The sequence below is a fragment of the Pipistrellus hanaki genome (genome assembly GCF_964339955.1).
Source record: "Pipistrellus hanaki genome assembly, chromosome: 6".
NCBI classification, from domain to species: Eukaryota; Metazoa; Chordata; class Mammalia; order Chiroptera; family Vespertilionidae; genus Pipistrellus; species Pipistrellus hanaki.
In genome coordinates, this window is record NC_140508.1 from 49,454,525 (window position 1) to 49,477,919 (window position 23,395).

Sequence of the window (23,395 nt, forward strand, 5' to 3'; positions counted from 1 at the left end):
CTTCAAATCATATTGAACAAGAGACTATGTATACTGCAGAGAAAGGTTATAAGCATAATCTTCTTGGGAGAAGCTTCAGTCATATGTTCAATCTAAATAGACATAAGGAAAGATGTACTGGAGAAAAACCTTACAAATTTAAAAAATGTCATAAGTCATTTAATCGGCCTTCACATCTTAAGATACATCAGGCAATTCATACTAGGGAGAAGCCTTACAAATGTAGAGATTGTGTCAAAGCCTTTAGCCAGTCCTCAAATCTTACTAAACATTAGAAAATTCATACTGGAAAGAAGCCTTATAAATGTAAAGGATGTGGAAAAACCTTTAGTGACTCTTTAGCCCTTACTAAACATCATAAAATTCATACTGGAGAGAAGCCTTATAAATGTACAGAGTGTGGGAAAGCCTTTAGCTATTCCTCAAACTTGACTAAACATTATAGAATTCATATTGGAGAGAAGTCTTATAAATATACAGAATGTGGCAAAGCCTTTAACTATTCCTCAGACCTTCCTAAACATCATTGAATTCATACTGGGGGGAGCTTTATAATTTTACAGAATGTGGGAAAGCCTTTAGCATATCCTCAAGCCTTATTGGACATCAGAGAATTTATACTGGAGAGAAGTCTTATAAATATACAGAATGTGGCAAAACCTTTTGCTATTCCTCAGATCTTACTAAACATAATAGAAGTCATACTGGAGAGAAGCCTTTTAAATGTAGAGAATGTGGTAAAACCTTTAGCCAGTCCTCAGCCCTTATTAGACATCAGAGGATTCATACTAGAGAGGAGACTTATAAATGTAGAAAATGTCACAATGCCTTTAACCATTGTTAAAACTTTATTGGAATTCAGAAAATTCATACTGGAGATAAGTCTTAGAGATGGAAGGGGTGTAGTAAAGTCTTTTATCAGCACTCAAGACTTAACATCAAAGAATACATACTAGAGAGAAACCATAGGAATGTAAAAGATGGAGCAAGTTCTCTAAATGTCATTCATGTCTTAATGTACATGAGATAATTTATACTAGAGAGATACTTGACAGATGTAAGTAGTGTGGTACAGCCTTTCATTGGTCCTGTAATTTTACTAGTCATCTGATAATTAATTTTCAAAATAAACTTTATAAATGTGGAAAATATGGCAAAACCTTTATATGACACTCAGAAATTACCAAATATCAGAGAATTCACATCAGGGCAAATGTTACAAATGTAGAGAATGTGGCAAATCCTGTCATCACTCCTTAAATCTTGTCATCAGATTTTGCATAGTGGAGAGAAACCTTACAGATATAAGAATTTTAGAAAAGTATTTTCTTGAGATTCTTGTCTTCCTAAGCACTAATGAACTCCATCTGGAGAGAAACCTTACAATTGTAAAGACGGTGGTAAAATTGTTATCATTGGTGTATTATGCAACATGAGACAAATTATAGTGGAGAGAAGCCTTACATATGTAAAGAATGAGGCAAAGTATTTAAGTGGCATTCATGTATAACTGTTTATGAGAGAATAATCCATACTAAGGAGAATCTAGCAAAGCCTTTTATGAGCACTCAGAACTTAACATCACAGAATTCGTACTGTAGTTTTAGTCTTATGAGTGTGGAAAATATCACAGAGCCTTTGAACACCATTCATGTCTTACTGTACATGAAAGAAGCATTAATTCTGGAGAGGAACTTTATAAATGTAGTGGATGTGCCAAAGCCTTTAATTAGCAGTGATATCTTAGCCAACATGAGAGAATTTATAGTGGAGAGAATGTAAACATCTCAATTTTGTGTTCTAAATCTTCTTCTTTCATTCTTCTATACATAATTTTATAAAGTATCAAAACCTAAGTTGTACTGATGTCAGGGAAATTACTACCAACAATCTCAGTCTGCAATCGCAAAGCAACTTTCTCAAGAGCTCCCTGGGAATCAGTGGGGACATCTCATGTCTGTCCACAAATCTGGCTGCAACTCCCTCTGAAGAATAATGGCTCATTTTCCAGCTGGCCTGGCTCAGTGATTGAGCATTGACCTCTGAACCAGGAGGACACAGTTTAATTCCTGGTCAGGGCACATGCCTGGGTTCTGGGCTCGATCCCCAATATGACATGTGCAGGAGCCAATCAATGATTTTCTTCATTATTTCTCTCTCTCCATCTCCCTTCCTCTCTGAAATTATATATATATATATATATATATATATATATATATATATATATATATATATATATATATAATTGAATAATCTTACTGCTTTCCATTCTCATACAAGCACTTCTTATTGGCCAACTCTAGTCAAGTGTCATATAGGTAAATGAGATCTTAAAATATATTTGCTATCCTTGTAATGAAGAGAGTAACTTAGACGGATTTGGGAGTAAGCCAAAGTTGTCCAAACTATCTAAGCTATCATTTCTTCTCATTGTCACACTCCTAGACTTCCTGGACACCTTTTACCTGAGCTATGAGAACACATATAAGTTTGTTTAGATCATGATCTTATTTGATCTCAAATCTATACAGGGCAGAGAAATGAACTATGGAAGGAAAATATAGAAAGCCCAAGGCAAATGGCTTTGCTGTTTTTAACCCTTCTGAGGGGCAATCCATGACTTGAGGGTAGATTTGAGGAATTAGGTGCACGTATCTGGAATAGGGTCATGAACTGAATGAGGAAGAATACTGATATGTATCAAGAGTTCCTAGAGCATATTTAGGCAGCTTTAAAGTTTTGCATCAATTTTACCTAAAATATTCTCCTCCAACCCTTCGTTGAAATGTAGTTCATTTATCAAGTACTAGTACATCCTAGCAATTTGGTTCACATGGTGTATGTTTATGTCTTCCAACAAGATCAAGGTTCCTTGATACTAGGGACCATGTTTTACCCCTCTCTCAATCATTTTTATCCAGCAGAAAACTTGCCTCTAGTAGATGCTCAGTAAGTATTTGCTGCTTGATTGATGACCCTGTATTTCTTTAGTGTTTACACTTCCCCAGTGAACAGTATGTGTTAGGATCCACTGAAGTATCAGACTGAGAAAAATGGACCTTATAAAAGAGTATACAACAGATATGTAGCTGAATTGACAGCGAATGCCTTGAAAAATGTGCCATAAATTCATACACAAAGAACATACATCAAGTGTGATGTGTTCTTTTGTGAAATGTGAAAGGAAGAAGCAGCTAAAAGTATTTTAAGAAGTTAAAATGCTCCTGTATTTTTTTTCATTTCCAAGAATATGTGGACACCTAGAAAAGACTTTGAACCAAAGACAGTAAGATTAGATTAAAAAAACAAAAATAACGCTCAACTGTAACTATGACAATAATAATAGGAAATTGAACAACAACCAAAGAAGGAAAAATAAGTGATGAAAGTTCAGAACTCAGGATACTTGGTGAATAAAGAAGGGTAAAGTTTTTATTGGTATAACATTGCAAGGACATATGAGGCTAAAACAAGGTGAAAAGAGTTACACATAATACTTTCACAATAAATATTTTTTTAATTAAAAATAAATAAAACAAATAAGGTAACAGGTTAAAAGTGTGGCCAGATAGACAGAAATAGGTGTTTCTGACTCATTAATTCAAGAAGCAAATTTATTCTTGCTCAGCCATCTTTAGGGCATAGTTGAAGTTGGTTTTCTGCCCCTGATGGGCTCTTAGCTAAAGGAACTGAAAAGCAGGTGAGCAATTTCTTTATTTAGTTATTAATATAGCGCTCACATTTTGTTGGTGAGTACTTAGATCTCATTTTATTGATGCGGTCATTGTCTATAAAAAAGTACAGAGATAATATGAGGTTTTAGAAATATTGTCTTTCTTCTTTTGTGTCATAATTCCTTGAATATTTACAGGATTGTTTGTAAATTCGGTGTTCGCTTTATGAAGACACTAGATTCCACAGATGTGGTGGGAAATTCTGAAGTTTCCTATATCTATTGAAGGAAGTGCACAAAGATGTCTTTTATCACATGCTGCTGCTTATTTATTCTCCCCTTAAAACAAATAATTTTGATCATTTGGTAGCCTATTATTTTTTTGTCTTTTTCATCTTTAAAATATTTTTGAGTTTTGATTATGAATTTTAAAGTTAAAGACATTGTTGACATAATCTATACATTAACATTAGATTTTCTATTACTAATACTTAATACTGATCAGAAGCACTGGTGGTTTATTGATATGTAATTGTATTCTGTGAAGAAGGGAGTAACAATAAATATTTAATAGTTCAGTTGACATATCTATCAACATGCCTTTGGCTCTTGTGTCTACCAGGTGGCTGAGCTCCATCTTTCTGTGGAAGAAGTCTAGCTTCTGGTCCTCAGGCTCACACTTGCCCTCACCAAGCCCAGAAGAAGGGCCAGGGCCCAAAGATGCTGTGCCATTAGCCCAGCATGGGCAGGGCACCTGAAGCTTCTGTAGATCAGTCCAGTCCATGCCAAAGCTTCAGTAGTCCTGCTCAGTCTCTGTCCCCTTCTGGTTAGCTTAGTCTCTGTTTCCAGCTGCACTCCAGTGGGTAGCTGTGCTGCCACACCCAGGCCCTTGCTTGGGCCCTTGCTGCTGCCACCAGAAAGAAAGGTGTGCAAATGGATAGGGGAACAAGTGAATGAATGAACAAGTGGAAGAACTCTGGGCCTTTGTTAAGCTTTAATGTTTTCTTTCAGGCTTAGGAAAAAGCAGGCTTTCTTTCAAACTAATCAGTCTCTTTCCCGACTCTGCTGTGACTTTTGCTGGGCCCTTCCCCTATCCAATCCCTTTCTTGGACCTTCTGGGTTTCATGCCCTTATCCAATCCTATCCTTTCTCCCCATTTTCACAGACTAGACTCCTCCCCTTTATAGTATCTATTTTGGCTCCTACTGTGCATGTCCCAAAGTTTTGCCTCTTCATCTGGCTTCTACTGCACATGCGTCCAGCAGAAGAATTTCCCCTTTACTGGTTTTCCCTCCTCTGTCATGTGGGGGAATGGAGTTGTCCTCTGGAGGGATTGGAAAGCCAGTTCTTCCAGTCCTCTGGGACAATCAAGGGTGTTAATCCACTTACAGGGCAATGCAGCTATACCCTGGAGTGTCTGGGAATTATAGCTTCTTATTTAATCCAGCTTAATTAGATGTCTGGCTCCATTTTTCCCTTTCTTTATCAATAACTAACTAGCAGCCTATGCTAACAGTTTCAATCCCAAGGAAGCTTCAGAGCCTAATCTATGGAAAATTGCATATTGAGAATGTAATTCATTTATTTAGAATACATACTTATACTAAGAAGTTGTATTTCTTTAAGAAAAATGTATTTCCAACTGTGTTATTTTACAAAAGAAATTTAGATAAGGAAAAAAGGGCTTGATGATAAAGATGTTTACGAATGAATGAGGCCTTATCATTAGCATGCCTCTTTGAGCTCTTTTCCTCATTTGTACAATAAAAATGAATAAATCTTCAAACAAAAGCCAGTTTTCACTAGTATTTATCAAACTGACCTTATAACTGCATGAATGGTAAGACCATTTTTCCCTTCTGTGGCCAGAAGTGAATTAGCAGAGTTAAATATTTCAGTTTGTCTAATTCCATAGAATATTAGATATGACATACTTGTTAAAGTAAATTTTGCCCAAGAAATCTGTTTCCTTCATTAATGTTTATCCATATTCTTTTATCAAGACCTATTTCAAATTGTTTTTCTTCCATTTAATAAAAGAAATTATTGAGTGTCAACAGTAGACTCAATTAAAAAGAATAACACAATTTCTGCCCTTGCAACAAATACTGACCATGTATTACTATGGTTCTTACCATTTGGGGGCTCAGAGTGCAGTGGCCTTATTTCCTTTGGCTAGAGTTTTTTATTTTATTTTATTTTATTTTATTTATAATCTGAGCTTATTCTTTTTCTGAACACAACAGGTAGGGCCACCAGAGACATTACCACACCCTTGGAGCCACCAGATATATTATTCCACAATGGCTATAGTTTGTGGGTGAAGACATACCTCAGCACCCTCTCCTTGAGAAGGATAATTCAGAGGTTCAATTATTCAAAGGATACATTATTCTACAGGGTCTACCTGAATTTTTAGAGTTTGATAAGTTATTCTTCATTGCCTTCCTTTTCTCACTTTCTCACTCTTCTACTGATGTTTTCTAGCTCCCCCCCACCCCCAACCTATTTTCACTAGAATCCTTACCTCAGCATCTTTCTCAGTGGAGCAGAGACCATGACTGCTCTGTTGAGAGAAGAGTGGAAGTAGGGAAATCACTGTTGGTTACAATCCCCTCCATGCTCCTCTTACATTTCAGCAAGTCTTGGGAGTAGGAACTCTGACTGCCTTTGTTCTGGACCACATATGTGTATAGTGGGCCTCTGGGAATGCAGGGATAGTGTCTCCCTCTGGAGCAGAGTCCAGAATAATAAAGATAACCTTTCTCTGAGGCAAAGATCAGGGATGCTCCCTGTGCACAGGGAAAGATTCAGGTCGCTGAACTCAAGGTTGTTTCCTATAATGCAGCCTTTTGTGTGGGCACACATGGACCACTTAATTCTCTTCACATTTCCCGAGGAAGGTGGGCTTGGAGTATCTCCCAGATGCTGTTCTTTTGGGTCCTCCTCCTGCTGTGAGTATTAAAGTTCTTTTTTCTCTGACACAGGCAGCTGTGCCTTCTCTCAGCATCCGTGAGACTGATAGGCTAACTTGTTACCTAGGTAACGTCTCAGACACTTCCTAATCTTGACACACCAGTATAGGGAAAATCATTGCAAATGTGATCAATACTCTTTCAGGAATTGAAGAAAGTGTTTTTCAGCACTGAATAAAGAGAGAAATTCTGTGAGGTGTGGGACAAGCCAAAGGTATTAAGACTTCATGACTAGATATGTGAAGTAGTCCTTGGAGGGTATCAGGATGGCCAAGTGTAAGACTGGGATTCCTTACTGGAAACCATATGAGGAAATACAAATGAATAAATGGACAGGACCTTTATGTAATGGGGTAGAAATGAGAAATTATCTGAGAAATTGTCAAAGTCCAGATTATTATGTAAAATCCACATGCCTTACCTGAAAAATTGGACTCTTTTTCTTTTTATACCAATTTCATCTGGTCTCATGTCTCCTTGAACCTTACTCACATTTTAGTCATAACTCACTCATTTATGCTATATCAAAGAGGTGGATAACTTTATCATTAGAATTCCTATGTCATAAAATCTGTCATGAATATACTTGTATGTCCATATATTAAGCAAATTGTGAGCCAAATATGCATAAAAATTTACTCTTAGGCTAAAATAATAAAGATCACTAAATTACCATTTGATTAAAAATCATTTTACATTAATTAGTAAGTAAGATTTCATTATTTGTGATAAATAATTGTATTATATTTAAATTTAGAAGGATTTTTTCAGTATTCTTATATTTTTAAAACTCCTTTCTTGTATGACTTTGTTTTATAATTTCTATGAAAAAGACCATAGCAAACTATTTAGGCCTTTTCTAAGAATCTAGTAGTATAAGTCAGTTTTTAAGTAGTTCATGAGTGGAAGCTTGTACTGTTCTATGTTGTGTTCCCCTGAAAATGCAATTATTTTTAAGGGGTTGTTTCAAGAAGAACATTTTGGTATTTGCTCATAAGGGAAAAGAAAAAGTGGTTATGAAGCTATTTTTCCTAATAAGACTTTGCAGAAATTCATTAACATTTATTAATAACTTTATGTTTTAAAAGTCATTTATTTAGTCATCCAATATACAACAAATATTGAGTAGTACTCATGTGCAGAGTAATACAACAGCTAGTGAGTGGGAAAAAAGCACATCAAAACATTATATAGAAAAGAGAGGCGTCAGCAAACTGTGTTTTAGGGCCAAATGCAGCTTGTTGCCTATTCTTTTTAAAATATATTTTTTATTGATTTTTTACAGAGAGGAAGGGAGAGAGAGAGAGAGAGCTAGAAACGTCGATGAGAGAGAAACACCGACCAGCTGCCTCTTGCCGCAACCAACGTACATGCCCCTGACCGGAATCAAACCTGGGACCTTTCAGTCCGCAGACCAACGCTCTACCACTGAGCCAAACCGGTTTTGGCTTGCTGCCTATTTTTGTAAATAAAATTTTAATTGAAACATTAAATTGAAAAATTGAAAAATTTTAATTGAAAAATTAAATTTTAATTTAATTTTAATTGAAATCCATGCTCATTCATGTACATGTTGTCTATGCCACTTGAGCATTAGAGGACAGACCTGAGTAATTGTGACAAAGACCATGTAACCCATAGAAACTAAAATATTTGTTACTTGCCTTTACAGAAAAAGTTCAGACTTTTTAATAGCAAAAAAAAAAATTGCCTAATTGAGATATTATTCATATGATACTAAATGAAAAGTTTAGGGTCAGAAAAAAATTCTTTTTATATTTTTTATATTAAAAAAATTGAAATCACCCTAACCAGTGGTTCTCAACCTTTTTAATGATCTTAGGCGACCCTGCTAGCAGTGTTCTCAACTTGCGAAAACTTAGGCTGCTATAGAGCCTAAGACCATAGGAAAACACAGATATTTACATTATGATTCATAACAGTAGCAAAATTACAGTTATGAAGTAGCAATGAAAATAATTTTATGGTTGGGGATCACCAAACATGAGGAATTGTATTGAAGGGTCATGGCATTAAAAAAGGTTGAGAACCACTGCCCTAGCCACTTTGGCTCAGTGGATAGAGTGTTGGCCTGCAGGCCCAAGGGTCCCTGGTTTGATTCTGGTCAAGGGCAAGTATCTTGGTTGCAGGAGCCTCCCCAGCCCAGGCCCTGGCCAGGGTGTGTACAGGAAGCAACCAATCAATGTGTTTCTCTCAGATGGACAAGTCTCTGTCTCCCTCTCTCTTCTACTCTCTCTCAAAATCAATGGGACAACATTCTCGGATGGAGTTTAAAAAAATAAATTGAAATACCTGGTGGGTGTACAAAGGGAATAAAACATGCACAGATGATGGAAAGTTAAATCTTACTGTCCTCCGGAATGTTGAAGTCATTTCTTGTTAGTCTTTTTACTTGCTTGCTGCTCCCTAATAATTTTGTGACAACAATCCAGGCAGGTACTTTTCCTGCCCAGTTGTGTTCTAGCATCTGGTGAATTCCCAGGAGGGTGATGATAAAGCAATCATCTGCTCTTGGTCCACACTCCAGGAGTAGCAGGTAATAGGAAGCGTCTGCTTTCCCCTGAAAATTCATAACCGTACATTAGGTTGTTATAAAATCTAAAATAAACCTTTTCTTTGTATTACCATTGTTACTTATAATTTACATTTCAATTGCTTTCTCCTGGCCTACAACTCACTAAGTCCCATCAAGACATTAAAGAAACCTATGGGTTTATGGCTCCTTCTCTGCTAAATTTCAAGTTGAAGATACAAGCCAAGCAACAAAACTCTGTCAGTCTGAGGCTGCCACTCAAGCATGTGTAGCTCTTACAACAAGACCTATGGTTTCTGGAATTTCTGTAAACCTGTACAGGTGAGTGGGCACAACTTCAGTGTGAGTTTAATAGGAATGAGAGTCCTGTGTGCTTCCTTCATTGTCTTCTCCCTGCATATCCTGCAGCCCTCAAAAGTCTCATGTTGCTCATTCACTGAGTTCAGCAGATACATCCCTAGTGACCATGAATATGGTAACTGGCAGCGATGAAAAGCTGATCTTAAATACACCATAAATGCTTTGCTTGAGTCACTTAATCTGAGGAGCTAGCAGGCTCCCGAGGTGAAATGTACATTGGATGATGGTAGGAAGGAGAAAACATCGGGGTTATGGCCATGTGGGAAGGTTCAATCTGTTTGGCATGACTGTGACCCAGGAGCCATGAAAGTGGACTGCCCTCCTAGGGAATGAGACGCTTAGACTGGAATCTAGAGGCATTGGCAACAAGAAGGGAGTGAGTATATGGAAAACGTGGAGCCCTGTTTCACTATTTTGCCCAGAGTTTATTCAGAATGAATACTGAAGGGTGACCTCAGCAGCAGCCCAAATATTTGCAATTGAGCCTGTGGGAACAGATGCTGTAACGATGGGTTTTTGAGATCCATCATGATCGTGTTATGTTACCATTCTCTGAAGGTTTTATTGCCGGCATCTGTGCATCTATGGGTTTTAGGTTCCTTCTGGCATTAACTCTTCCTGCTGCAATACCTTGTAATCAATGTAAAGAAATTACTTAGATTTTTATATTCTATTTATCTAAGAAACATTTACTATGAGGTGGCCTCTTGCAAAAATTTATTGAACCTAATATCTAGTGTGAAAGTTAGAGCTTGAAGTAATCGCCTCTATCCTCATCTGATGAAGGATCTGCCAGTACCTAACTCTATTGTTCTGTGAAAGAGATATGTGGTTGGCTGTGACTGAGCTCCAACTAAGCAGGTTTAACATGGAGGGACCCACATCTTCAATCTGTGAAATTTGAAAAGCTGAATAACACATTAATTCAGTTATTTCTTTTAACAGAGAATCAACCATTTAAAATATTCTAGGTAAATACCTATTTGACCACTATTATCACAGTTATGCTTTGTTGCTTTCTATATGGAAGTTTTCATTTATTAACATGTCTCATTTGCTCACTAAAAATATCCTTCCAATGTGTTGAGTTCAGTTCAGGGCAGCTTCCCTATTATGTTAATAAAACTTTTGGATATTGATGCATAAGCTAGGAGAGATGATTGGGTAGAAAGCATTGCTCTATCCATTTACCTCCCACTCTACCAAAATTAAAAAAAAAAAAAGCAAAAATAAATTAAAGGTACCTCTATTTTCTCCCTTGGGGCATTTTTTTTTGAAATGTAGAATTCCCTTAAATTCAAGTCCTTCTACTTGAAGATCAGTGGTTCCTGTAGGAGATTAAAGGGAAATCTATTACTGTATGCAACTATATGTCCTATATTCATCATTTGCTTTTATATTATGCAAATACTCTCTACCTTAGAGGATGCAAGAAAAATTTCACAACTGCAGACAAATGTGACACTATGGTTAGTACTGACAAACTCAGTGAAAAATTGTGGGATATGTTTCATATTAATGCATTTGAAGAACTATATGATATAGTCACATTTATTTACTATTACTAGTCTTTGTCAATAAAATGGCCTTAGGGATATCTTGAGACTAATTTGTCATTTGTCTAATGCTTTGAATCTTCCCTAACCTTGATCCAGTGAAACCTGGAATAACCTTTATGCTGTGAAAATTATGATTGCAAAATTAAGTACTACTATAGAACATCCAGATGTCAAGAAATCACTAGCTTCAGTGAATATATGTTAATTAACTTAAGGGACCTTGTCTTTCTTGCTCTGACACATCAGACAAATTCTCTTTGTGTGAATGAAAAATGAAAAAGGCGAAGGGTCATTTTACTTTTCACATTTCCTAATATTAAGTTCTGTGTGAAAGAGCACCCTTACTGTGTACCCACTGTACTCCTGGTGCTACATGTCTCATGGATGATGGCATTAGTTCTCTCCAAGTATGATTCTAGTAATGACTACAGGCTGAGGGCATGGAATAATGCTAATCCTTGAGCCAGGACCTGAAAGAGAGCCAGCTTCTCTGGCAGGGAAGCAAACTTCTGAAGGAGATGGGAGAAGGATTTTAAGCTTCTCTTTCCTGAGTTTGGATGGTTAAGGGAGGGTAGCTGTTGAGATAGCAAGGATGGCTCCTGTGGAGTCAAGGTTGAAGGATCAATAAGATAGTAGAATGGGGTCTAAAACCTGTGGGAACATGCCATCTTTAGATTTATGTCACTCTTGACCTTTATGGCTATAGTAAAGTCTTGTTTAAGGTTTCAAAGTTGTTTCATCTAAGATGATGTGGAGTGTCAAGGGAGGGCCCCTGGGTCATAGTTTTAAAGGCAGCAAGTATATGGTATTGCAAACAATAAAAGCTAAGCTCTCAGGGGGGATGGTAAAAATCAAGAGAAAAGTCATGGTTTTGAGGTATGGCTTCATTCCTCCCATAGAGATTCACTTTTTGTTGCCAATCTTAGTAAATCTTATTTTATTTTATTGCAGAAGTTGTTGTTTCTTTTTTCTTTTAAACTCTTAACCTTAGTTGTTTGTTAAGGAGATATACCCCACTGAGCCATAGAAACATGCCTTCATTCAATATAGCTTTTAGAAAAATAGTGTATCAGGGGTTGGGAGTACCCAACCAAAACCATGTGATATTTGCCCTAAGGACTTGTGGGAGATTGAAAAGGATTTTTTTACAGCTTCTCTCACAGAGAGGTGGATTCTGTTTCCTAACCCTTTCAACTCTGCCTTGTGAGTTGCTTTGACCAACAGAAGATAGTCAACATGATGCTTGAGTTTTGAGTCAGGGGCTCAGGGGCCATTAGCTTCCATTCCCACTCGAGTGGAATCAGACTGCCATGTGAAGAAGGTGGTGGGTGCCTTTTGAAGACATGGGACTGGGACAACAACCAGCCTCAATTACCAGCAATGTAAGTGAAGCTACCCGAGCCCTCAAATCCCTGTCAAACGGCTACGTGACCAAAGCATGTATACAATGGAATATTCTTCAGCCTAAAAAAGAAGATATTTGCAACAACAGGATGAACCTGGAGGAAGTTAAGCTAAAGGAAATAAGCCAGAAAGATATATGCTACATAATCTCACTTATATGTGGAATCTAAGGAAATAAAACTCATAGAGCCAGAGAGTAAAATGATGGTTGCCATGGCTGAAAGATAGAGGACATGGTGGCCAAAGGGTGTAGAGTTTCATTTGTGCAAGGTTAGTAAGTCTGGAGATTTTATTGTATATAATAAATATAGTTAACAAGACTATTGTATACTTGAAATTTGCTGAGAGGGTAGATCTTACGTGCACATGTGCATACACACACATGTATACACTCACAGATCTGCTTGGCTGAGCCCAGCCTAAAGCAGGGCACACATTTGCACTTGGGAGCAAATGTTTTTTGTTTTTAGGAGCTATGTTGGAGGATGATTTGTTATGATCAATAAATAACTGACACAGAAGATTATCATTTTTTAAAATGGAAGATGGACTTGTAAAACTAGCACATGCATTACAAATTAATGTGCATTATAATAAAAAACACGTGAATGTCAGAATTCAGGTTGAATCAAGTTTGGATATCCTCCTCTCAGGAGCCACTCAGAAACAAGATCTGTTCCTTAACTTCAGCCTGCTTAGTCTACCTTCTGATACTTGCTCTCAGTCTGTTCCTCCAATCTGAGCTACCTTCATCCAGTCCATAGGATCGCAATTGAAGTGCCTTTTTTGGCATCTGTACCAAGGCTTTTGCAAGTTTATTACAGCCTTAGAGGAGGAACCATATATGTTTGACTCATTCACTACCCAGATGATCATTTTCAGGTTCCTTCACTGTTCTTATCGCCTGTGAATCTGACCACATGGAATATAGTTGAGCTAAGAAGGTGCTCCGCCTTTCCACATATTTGGAATTCCCCCTCCCTACCACTGTCACCCAGCACACACACCTTCACTCCTACACACTTCTCTGCCCAGAGATTCGTCAAGTCTCAGAGCCAGTGTTTTCTCTTCTTAGAAGTCTTCCCTGAGCCTTTAAGCCAATCTAGATGTTCCTTCTCTGTTACCAGGAAGCCTTTATGCACAACCACTTGGGTAACACACTTCTGGAAGTACTAACACTTCAGTATATTTCTCATCTGTTCTCTGTTTCTCGAAGGCAGGGACAGCTTACGCTTTATCATACTTGTAACCACAACACAAATGACAGTGCCTATTAGAGTAGGTCCTTGTTAAGTATACATGGAACGAAGGAGGAATGGAAACACCTTGCTACAATTTTGTGGCGGTAAAGACTTCCTCCTTTCTGTCCTAGCCCATTGCCAACTCAGATATTAATTCTCATCCCACAGAGTTCTATGACTCCATAGGAAGTGTGCATAGGCATGTATATGTGTGCACACACATGAGTGTGCATGCATTGAGGACTGTAATTTACTAAGGAACAGGTTGTAACATCATGAAATGTAAGTGTGTCTGTTTTATGTAGGGCAAACACAATTTGTCGCCCTTTAGTGACATATTTCTAATCACAGGCACTGGGACCATTTTTGCAGCACATGACACTTTCTCTCTGGGCCTCTCACTTTGACCTGAGGGTTTACCACATCTGATACAATGCAATAAAAGGGCAGACTTTGAAATAATCTAAACTCCAGAGGTTAGGAGATGAATAGCCAGCCATGTCCCGAACAGGAGGTTAATTGCTAAAACACAAAGCATCCTGCAGCAAAATGTGGCTTGGAGGGGTGATCTCATAACCTTGAGGCACTAAAATCCTGGGCCCTGTCATTAGATATTCTAATTACATGCTCTCTGCAAGCACTTCTTTCTCACGAAGAATTCAAAATCCTCTTATTAGCTCAGGTTTAAAGAGCAAACAGAAAATTGAACTGTCAAAGGTCAGTATAAATAAAAAGCAAGACTACCGGAGGCCTGGATAGAGAGGAAGCAGAAATCAGAGCTCCCAAGATCTAATTAGCAAAGTCCAGTCTTTGAAATAACTAAGGCAGCAATTATAAATAATGAGAGGGAATAGAGTTTCCTGTATGCAAGGGGTTAAAAAAGCATGGCTTGGGGTTTTAGCAAGTAATTTCAACACACTTGGAATTTGTACAATAGAGAGAAATAATAAAGCTGATTCATGTCTTTAAAAAATCTATAAATATAATTTTTACATTAAAGTAAGTTGATTTAAAATTTAAAAAAAATCTTTACCCAAGGATATTTTCCCATTGATTTTTAGAGAGAGTTGAAGAGAAAGGGAAAGACATCGATTGGTTCTCTCCTGCACAAGCCCAGAACAGAGCTCAGGCAGGTGAGCAACCTGCAACTGAAGTATGTGCCCTTGACCGGAATCAAGCCCAGGACCCTTCAGTCCGAAGGCTTACACTCTATCCACTGAGCCAAACTGGCTAGGGTAAAAATATTCTTAATGTTTGTGGGCTCTACAGTATGGTACAGTAGCTATTTTCTTATAACACCCCATGAATTCAGAATCACCATCACTCTTTGTCAGTTCTTCAATGGTGTGGTCAGATCCTTGTGCTATCCCCACCCCCCACTCCCAGCATGTGCGCCTGTGTAGCCCCTGTCATGAATATGAATGAATTTTCATCCTACTTTAGAAGTTTGTTTAAAAAAGAAAACAAAAAATTTCAAAATATATGTCCTAACTTCCTAACTGGACTTTGTATATTCAAATTCATGTGTATTCTCTTGCACCAGAGTTTCTATGAAAATCTTCATATAAAACCCTTTAAATATTCTTGCAACTTTCTTTAGCATCAGTACACTGAGCTGAGCATGTCATCCTTTTACAGGCTGGTCCAGCCCCCAGCACCCATTGCCTGCACTATTCTGTTGGGCTCCTGACTGGTCTTCTAGGCTTCTTCCTATGCCCGGCAACACCCTGCTCCACCTGGCATCCAGGGTGATGATCTAGGTGAAACCCTCAATGGTTCCCCCTCTTACTATGACCATTATCTCATCTTCTGCTGCTCTATTGTTGCCATACAAACAGGTGTAAACCTACTTTTGACCTACCCTATACAGTATTATGTAATAATTACAGTGGAAAATTAGGACTGGGGAGTAAATTCAGAGGCGATGGTTCTTCATGTTGGAACTAATTCTTCTTGCAGTCATACTAGCAGCCTGCAGTAGGTTCTCATCTTTGGCACCATGGCTTTCATTTTCCACATTCATCCTACTCCTTTAAATTCAGTGTCAGAATGTGCTCTTAAAAAGGCATAAAACTCATCAGTGGCAATTTGACAATGTGCTATCTCAGTCACATGAATTTTCCTTGTAAGAATTCTCACATTATAAAAATATTTTCTTTCCTACTAAAAAAAGTTCAAGTACAAATGAGGAAATTGTTTTGTAGGTATATGGGGTATGTTCTATATTCTCTCTAGTCTTGGTCACATATTTCATAGGTGTGTTAATCTTATTGTGATATTTTAAATCCCCTATAGCATAATTGCATAATATAGTTCCAGTCAAAACATTTGCCTTTTTATGCCATAAAAAGTAAAACACAGTTACCTAAGAAATATCCCCCAAACAGTATATAACATTCATGATGCATTCATTCAATTAATCAATTTTGAGAGCTTTTTATATTCTACACACAATTTTAGTCTTAAATACACAGTAAATAAAATAGAGCAAATCCCTACCCTCATGAAGTTTAAATTCCAAAGTGGGAAAATAATTTTTTGTTTAAAGCTGGACATTTTGTATTGGGTAATATGAACTTAGGTAAATGGTCTTGCAATTGAGGGTTAGGGGGGATTCTGTATTACCAATTCCACTAGCTTATAGCTTCTGGGTCCATAACTAGAATTATATCTGATCATATGAATCACAGGCAGTTAGTATAAGGCCTGTCCCGAGAAGAGAACAGTTGGATAATGAGAAATATCACAAACACATATTGCCACATGATTCTGCACTGTCTAGTAAAGATACTTAGAAACTCGGAGAAACCCACATTGGTTCTCTGACCCCTGGAAGATAAGTATTATGACAGAGAAGGACAAGAAATTGCCCTTGAATATGTTATCATGTTCCATTGACAATAAGCCAAAAGTAATACCAGCTCCCTGAGGAAAAGGAAGAGATTGGTGCCATTGTTAAAGCCTCCAAAGATGCAGGTGGCACTTTCTACCACTTCCCAATTGGAAATCTGTTGTCTGGTCACAGCAAAAGCCAGATGGGCCAGGGAGAATGACAGGCAATTATTGCACACTTAATCAGATGGTATTATCAATTGTAGCTGGTTGTCTGGGTATGCTATCTGTATTCCAGCAAATCTACAATCTACACAGCCTCTGGCACCTGCTGTTCAGCTCTTGATCTCGCATACACTTTTCTTCCGCTGTTTTCAGGAAAGGAAGCAGGAGCGGTTTGCTTCTGAAGGGACAAGGCTATAGCTTCACTGAACAGTCTCAGAGTTGTGTCGACCCTTCTGATCCCAGTCACCATCCTGTCCAGAGATAGCTTGGTTATTTTGAAATCCCGATGAATATTATGTTATTTTGTATAACATTAAGCTAATTGGACTCAGTGAGCAGGAAGTATAAAGTACCGTGGATGTCTTAAAAAGATAAATGCATGCCAGAAAGTGCAAAATGAATCCTGAGAAGTTTTAGGATCTTGCCTCATTAGTGAAATTTCTAGGAGTTTGGGGAATGCCAATCTATCTCTCTAAGGCAAGAGACAAATTGTTGCTCATTCACACCTAACATGACCCATTTGCTAGATAACCCCATAGGTTGAATAGGAAAGAACTCCATAGTCTGGAGCCTTTGCTGTCCTGACCCTTGTGGGAAATGAGGACACAACCTAGCCTATGCGATAGGATATGACCATGATGCAGAAGCAATACAGAAGACCATCAGGAAAACCCAAATTTTTTTCAATATATGGAAAATAGGTACAGACCCAGGGTTTTTACATGAAGGCCATGCCATCCTGTTTATTTGAAGTGTCTGTGGCTTGCCCCCAAGTACTGTTGGAGATTGAGCAGTGACAATGAGATACCAAGTAACTAGGCCACCTACCTCAGTTAAGGACCTCCAAGAATCAGATGCCTCCGTAATTAGAAATGCATAAGATTCATTGAGGGAAACATGTAAGGGACAGAGGACAGAAGAAGCAGGATTAACACCTTCCAGACTATAATAAGTGTGTGATAAGTGAAATGAGACAGGGAAGCAGGAGATTGGGTAGGACTAGACCTAGACTGCAGCACAGCTTTGAGAAAGCGATGCTCAGGCTGATGGAAGGCCCAGGGCAAAGATTCACCATTAGAGGAGCCCAGAATTAGGCAGAAACAGCTTACTATAGAACTCATGCTGTGTCCAGTCATCTTTTGGGAGCAGCCCTGATGCTGTACTATTTCCCAAAGGCATGGCTTGATAGGCTGTGGCATGCCTCACATTTATCACCTCTCTCAGAGAGAGATCTGAGGGGCACATCTCCATGGCTGCCACACCACCCAAACTTCTTTTTGTGATTTGGGGTTCTTTGATCTATCAAAGCACACACATTCCAGTATAAATTGGAAATGATGTGTATGATACTGTCTCCTAGCAGGTCCAGAAGGCACATGTAAACTTTAGCATCAGGGGGCTCAGATGTTCAAGGTACTTACTCATCCTATTTTACTTTCTCTCCCTTGGGCCATGCATTTGAACCTTTATTGAAGTTCCTATAACCTAATAATAGTTAACTAAAGTATTGTATGGTAAGTTGCTACTAGTTCAAATTGAGATGCTATTGAATTACAGTCTCACTCAACTTGGTCCTATAAGACATTGTTGAAGAGAATCCCCATGAGTAGAATGTTGGTCCATTTTGTGTGAAATTAGGGTTAGGGTTAAGGTTAGACCTCAGGTAAGTATTTACATTGATTTATGAACAATGATTAATTGTTTCACTGGCTGGACAAAGACTTGAAAAGACTGAAAACTTAGTGACAAAGACATCTAAGAGAAAGGTATATATCTTGAAAAAGGACCAGAGTTTAAAGACATTTGCATCCCACAAATACGTCTACTAGAGGACTGACAACAAAAAGGATCTTACATATTAGAGAAGATAACCCATCATATATGTTAATCAACTCTTCCCATGGTCATTTGTCAGTGGGCCCTTGCACAAAATGACCAGGGTGTCAGTGATGGAACTCTATGGATTGGATTGAACAATACTAAATTTCTCAATTTTATGTAAGCCAATCTTTCCGCTGCTACTGCTGAGTTCCCCAACTGCCAAAGAAGGAACTTACAGTGAATCTAAATGTGGGGAAGACTGTCATCCCTTCCCTGATGGGAAGCCTTCAAAATGGCTTCCCATGATTCTTACCTCTTGGAATTCATGCCTTGTATACTCTCCTCTGTGGCCTGGTCATAGTGAATTGCTTCTAATTAATATAGTTCCATAGCTTTCATGGTAGGTTTGCATAACCAAATTATGGAATTAGGCTACAATAAGACTCTGGCTTCTATTGCCTATCTCCGTCTCTCCCATCTCTAAGGGAGAAATCTGCTATGCTCTGAGTAGCCACATGGATAGCTTATGTGACAAAGAACTGAAGTCTCTCATCAACAGTCTGCTAGAACCTGTTTACCACCCACCATGCCTCAGGCTCTGGGTCCCAGAGTAGACACTGGTTTCCATGGTGTTTGCTGCCTCAGAGATTCCCATTCCTTACAGGATAGACACATTCTTCGGACCTATCACTTCTCCGAGTAGAATGTTATGCCAACTCTGTTTCTTAGCCACAGATCCTTAGTGCAATCGGGTCTATTCTGAAAATTTTCACTGGCTTTGAATCTCACAAATAAGGGATTTAAAACTTTCCCATCCCACAGCCCTGAGATTCCTTATTAAATTCAACCTGCCCACCCTTCAGTGATGTTCCTCCTTGAATGTCTTTATCTTCTCCCTTAAAAAGACAAGTACTCTGAAGTCACAGGCACACCTCTTCAGATACTCTGTTTTCTTTGTATTCCTAATGTTGACTTTTAAAGGTAAAAGTATTGGCATTTTTTACTTACATATTTTGATGACATAATGCAGTTTTCTTCTTTGTAGAGTAAGGGTCTTTAAGCAGTGTTTGTGAAAGACAGGTGGGGTATCCAGTAAAGAACACATTACAATCCCTGAATCAGTGGTACAGAGCAGTAAAGACTTAAAATAGTACCCTTCACTATTAGTTGAAATATATTACAATCCACTGCTTTAAAATCGATCAAACACATTTATTGTACCATTAACATTTACAGAAGGATGAACTAATATATTAAAATGACATTGATCAAGTGTGTTAATTAGGTGTTGAAAAATTTAAGCAGGTTGCTTTGTCAAAACCAAACATTGATTTCACTGATGTTATGTGCTCTTAATTGTAGTGGCAGCATTCTCTTTATGGATTCCTTCGTAGGAAGATAATGTGCTGATAAGATGATAAGATAGCTCCCAACACACATCAGCCAGGGAGATCATTATTTTTTATGGATGGGCCTTTACAAGGGTTGCTGAATGAATTTACACTAAGCCAAAGTATATTTTTGGTGTCAAACTCTCTCAGAGATAGGCTTGAGTTCATGAGCTGGTGTGACACAACCCACCACTGTCTGTTGTTTGGTGACCTTCTTGAAAAGTTGAAAGAGAAAGGAAGGAGCACAGAGAAGTCCCTCTTGAACCCATTTAAAAATATTCCTTGAAATATCTTTGTGTTGGTATCAATAATAGTAAATGCCTAATAATGAATGCAAAAGTGCTTAGCTGCTACTTCAGAAAATCTGTTACATGTTCTCTGACCCTAATGAAAGGGACATTCCTAAGGAAACAACTGGGGAAAAATGCACAAAATGCCCAAATCAGAAGACCAAACTAAGTGTAGAAGATGTTGGCAAGTGGGTGTTTATCTGCAGAGGGTAATTCAGAGACTAAGGCGGTAGAATGCTGTAAAATGAGTAATTTAACTGCTAATTTACCAGCAGATTGACTCTCTAAATATGCCTAAGTGGTTTGAATTGGATTGCAGGGTAACTCCTTTCCATTTCCGTGAGTTCCTGTCCTCTTATTGGTCTGTTCTAATTTTGACAATATTGGCCCTGTATTATAATGTCATTTTAGTTGTGTTATTCAGCCACAGCTGCTATTAAGTAAACACTGTTTTTTTTATGGCCATTTTCCAGTGTGGCCTTTGGAGAGATTCTGATTTCTAACTATGGAGTGTTAATGTCTGCTATTAAATTATGCATGTATACTTAAGAAGGCTTCATAATATTTTAAAAGCTTTATTTTATAAACCTTTATAATAATTAACTGAAATTATATAAACTAGTATCCATGAGAAGCTTTTGACAAGATTTATTAAATTTATTATATATATTCAAATCATATGTTTATATATTTTCAAATAAATATATATGCATATGTGTATGTAGATAGAAGTTCTATATTTAGATGGAGATATACACATACAGATACAGATATAGATACAGAAACAGACCGTAACATAAGACATTACTTTAGTGATGCCTATAGGGAAAAACAGATTTGGGGAGAGTGAGACTTGTCCAAAAGTAAACCTCAAGCTTTTGGTATCCAGTGAAGGTAACATTCAGAGCTCTGAATCTTCCACTATCATGAAGTATGTTTTCTTTACCCTTTTTAAGCAAGGACCATGAGAAACTTTGAGTTAGTAGTATAATTTGTGAAAAATAACATTTGGAGGCAGATCCCGTAACTTTCCTATGGAGTGATTTGTCCTTATGGAAGAAGCTAAGTAACTCTTTAATGTAGCTGAGACAGTAAATCTTTCTTGGCTCTCTAACCTGTCAACAGAAACCATTGTTTCCCTTAGGTCCGTGGTCCAGAATCTGCGGCTCTTTGGCCCCTTGAGTGTGGCTCTTTCACAAAATACCATGGCCTGAGCGAGTCTATTTTGAAGAAGTGGCATTAGAAGAATTTTAAATTAAAAAAAAAATTGGCTCTCAAAAGAAATTTTAATCGTTGTACTGTTGACATTTGGCTCTGTTGACTAATGAGTTTGCCGACCACTGCCTTAGTTTGACGCAGTCCCTTGGCTTTCTTCATGAAGTGCCATATAGTGCCACAAATCGCTATTTCTTCTAAGAACTAATTAGGAAAAAATGAGCAATTACTCAATCAAACACAGATTGATGTAGTCAATTGCTACTGTCTTCTGCACTTGAAACAGTATGATGAGAAACAACAGTAATGTATGACTCCCACACTCTCATTAGAATGGATGAATACAAGGAAACATTTTTATATGTTGAGTGTATATTGTAATTCACTCAACAACTTTATATGAGTCACTTTTATCTATGGCAAAAATCTGTTTCATTTTGAAGATATAGTGAGTTCTTTTTACTGTTAACTAGTAATGTCAAAATATATAAGCAAAACTAAAAATTTAAGAAAAAAATTCCCAATTTTAGCATGTTTATGAAACATCCATATCCTTAACCTTTCATAAGCATTATATTTAAAAAGCTTGGTGATTCTTTTCTGAAGGCATTGATATTATACAGCAACATAAATTTGTTTATACCTAGAGATTATAAAAATAGTAGCCTTGAAATAAAGCATTCATGAGAATTATACTTAGTGAATCATTTGTTACAATTATTCCCTATACCCTATGTGCTCATCTGGTCATAAGGCTTTGTAAATCAGTTAACTATGAAACTGTTTATTGAAAGTCTGATAAATATAAATAATTAGACCTAACTATGTTAAGTAGCCTTTGACATTTACAATATTATATTTCTAAATTAGAGAAGTATTTATTTACCAATTGCTTACCTCACATGAGGTTTAAAAAATGGTAAACCACAAAACTATTAATATTTAATAATTAGGTATATGCAAGCAGAATTCTTGGACTGCTTGCATATATTAAATGAAAGATATTTTGATAGTATATGATAATGTTGCTGTGATATAATACAGTAGGTGTATAAATTTCAGAAGATCTTATTAGTGGCCATAAGAGCAGAGTTGGGGAGAGGAACCTGCTTATGGGGCCCTGTGTCAGCAAGGCTCTAAATGTAGAACATGACCTTCCTTAGATCACATAGATTTTTTTTTCAAGTGTTTAATCTTATCTGTTTAATATTGTGATTGAAGATATAATTTATAATGTGAATTCTACTGATAAATAATACTACATGTATGCCAGCAAAAGGAATTTCTTTAAAATCAATAATTATGATTTTATAATCAAGAATTTTATGTTATTAAATATGGAGGTTAACAATCATTTGTTTATACTTCCAAGTAAGTGATGGTGATATTAAATTTCCTGGCAAAATATGCTGAAATAAAAACACTTAGGCTCTATTCTTTGCCAGATGAATGTTTTGAGTTTTCTTGATGTTTGGATATACAAAAATTATAGCTAGATATACAAATTCCACTTTCACATACATTAACAAGATGGAGCGACTGATTTTTACACTTAACATTGAATATCAGTTTTTTACTCTATTAGATGGTGTTTCATGTGCTCAATTTGTTCATTTTATGATTCCAGAAGCTGATATTTTGAATTTTGCCAATCTGATTGAAGAAGGGTAACCTCATATGAGCTTACCATTAATACTATGTGCTATATAACTTCATTAATATATATGCCTACTAAGGAAATATGTGTTTTTATATTAGTCTGATAAGGAATGTGTAGCTTTATTTTATAATGTTTTGTACTAGTTGATAGAGTTCTGAAGATTGGAAATCTGAGATCAGGGTACCAGCATGGTGG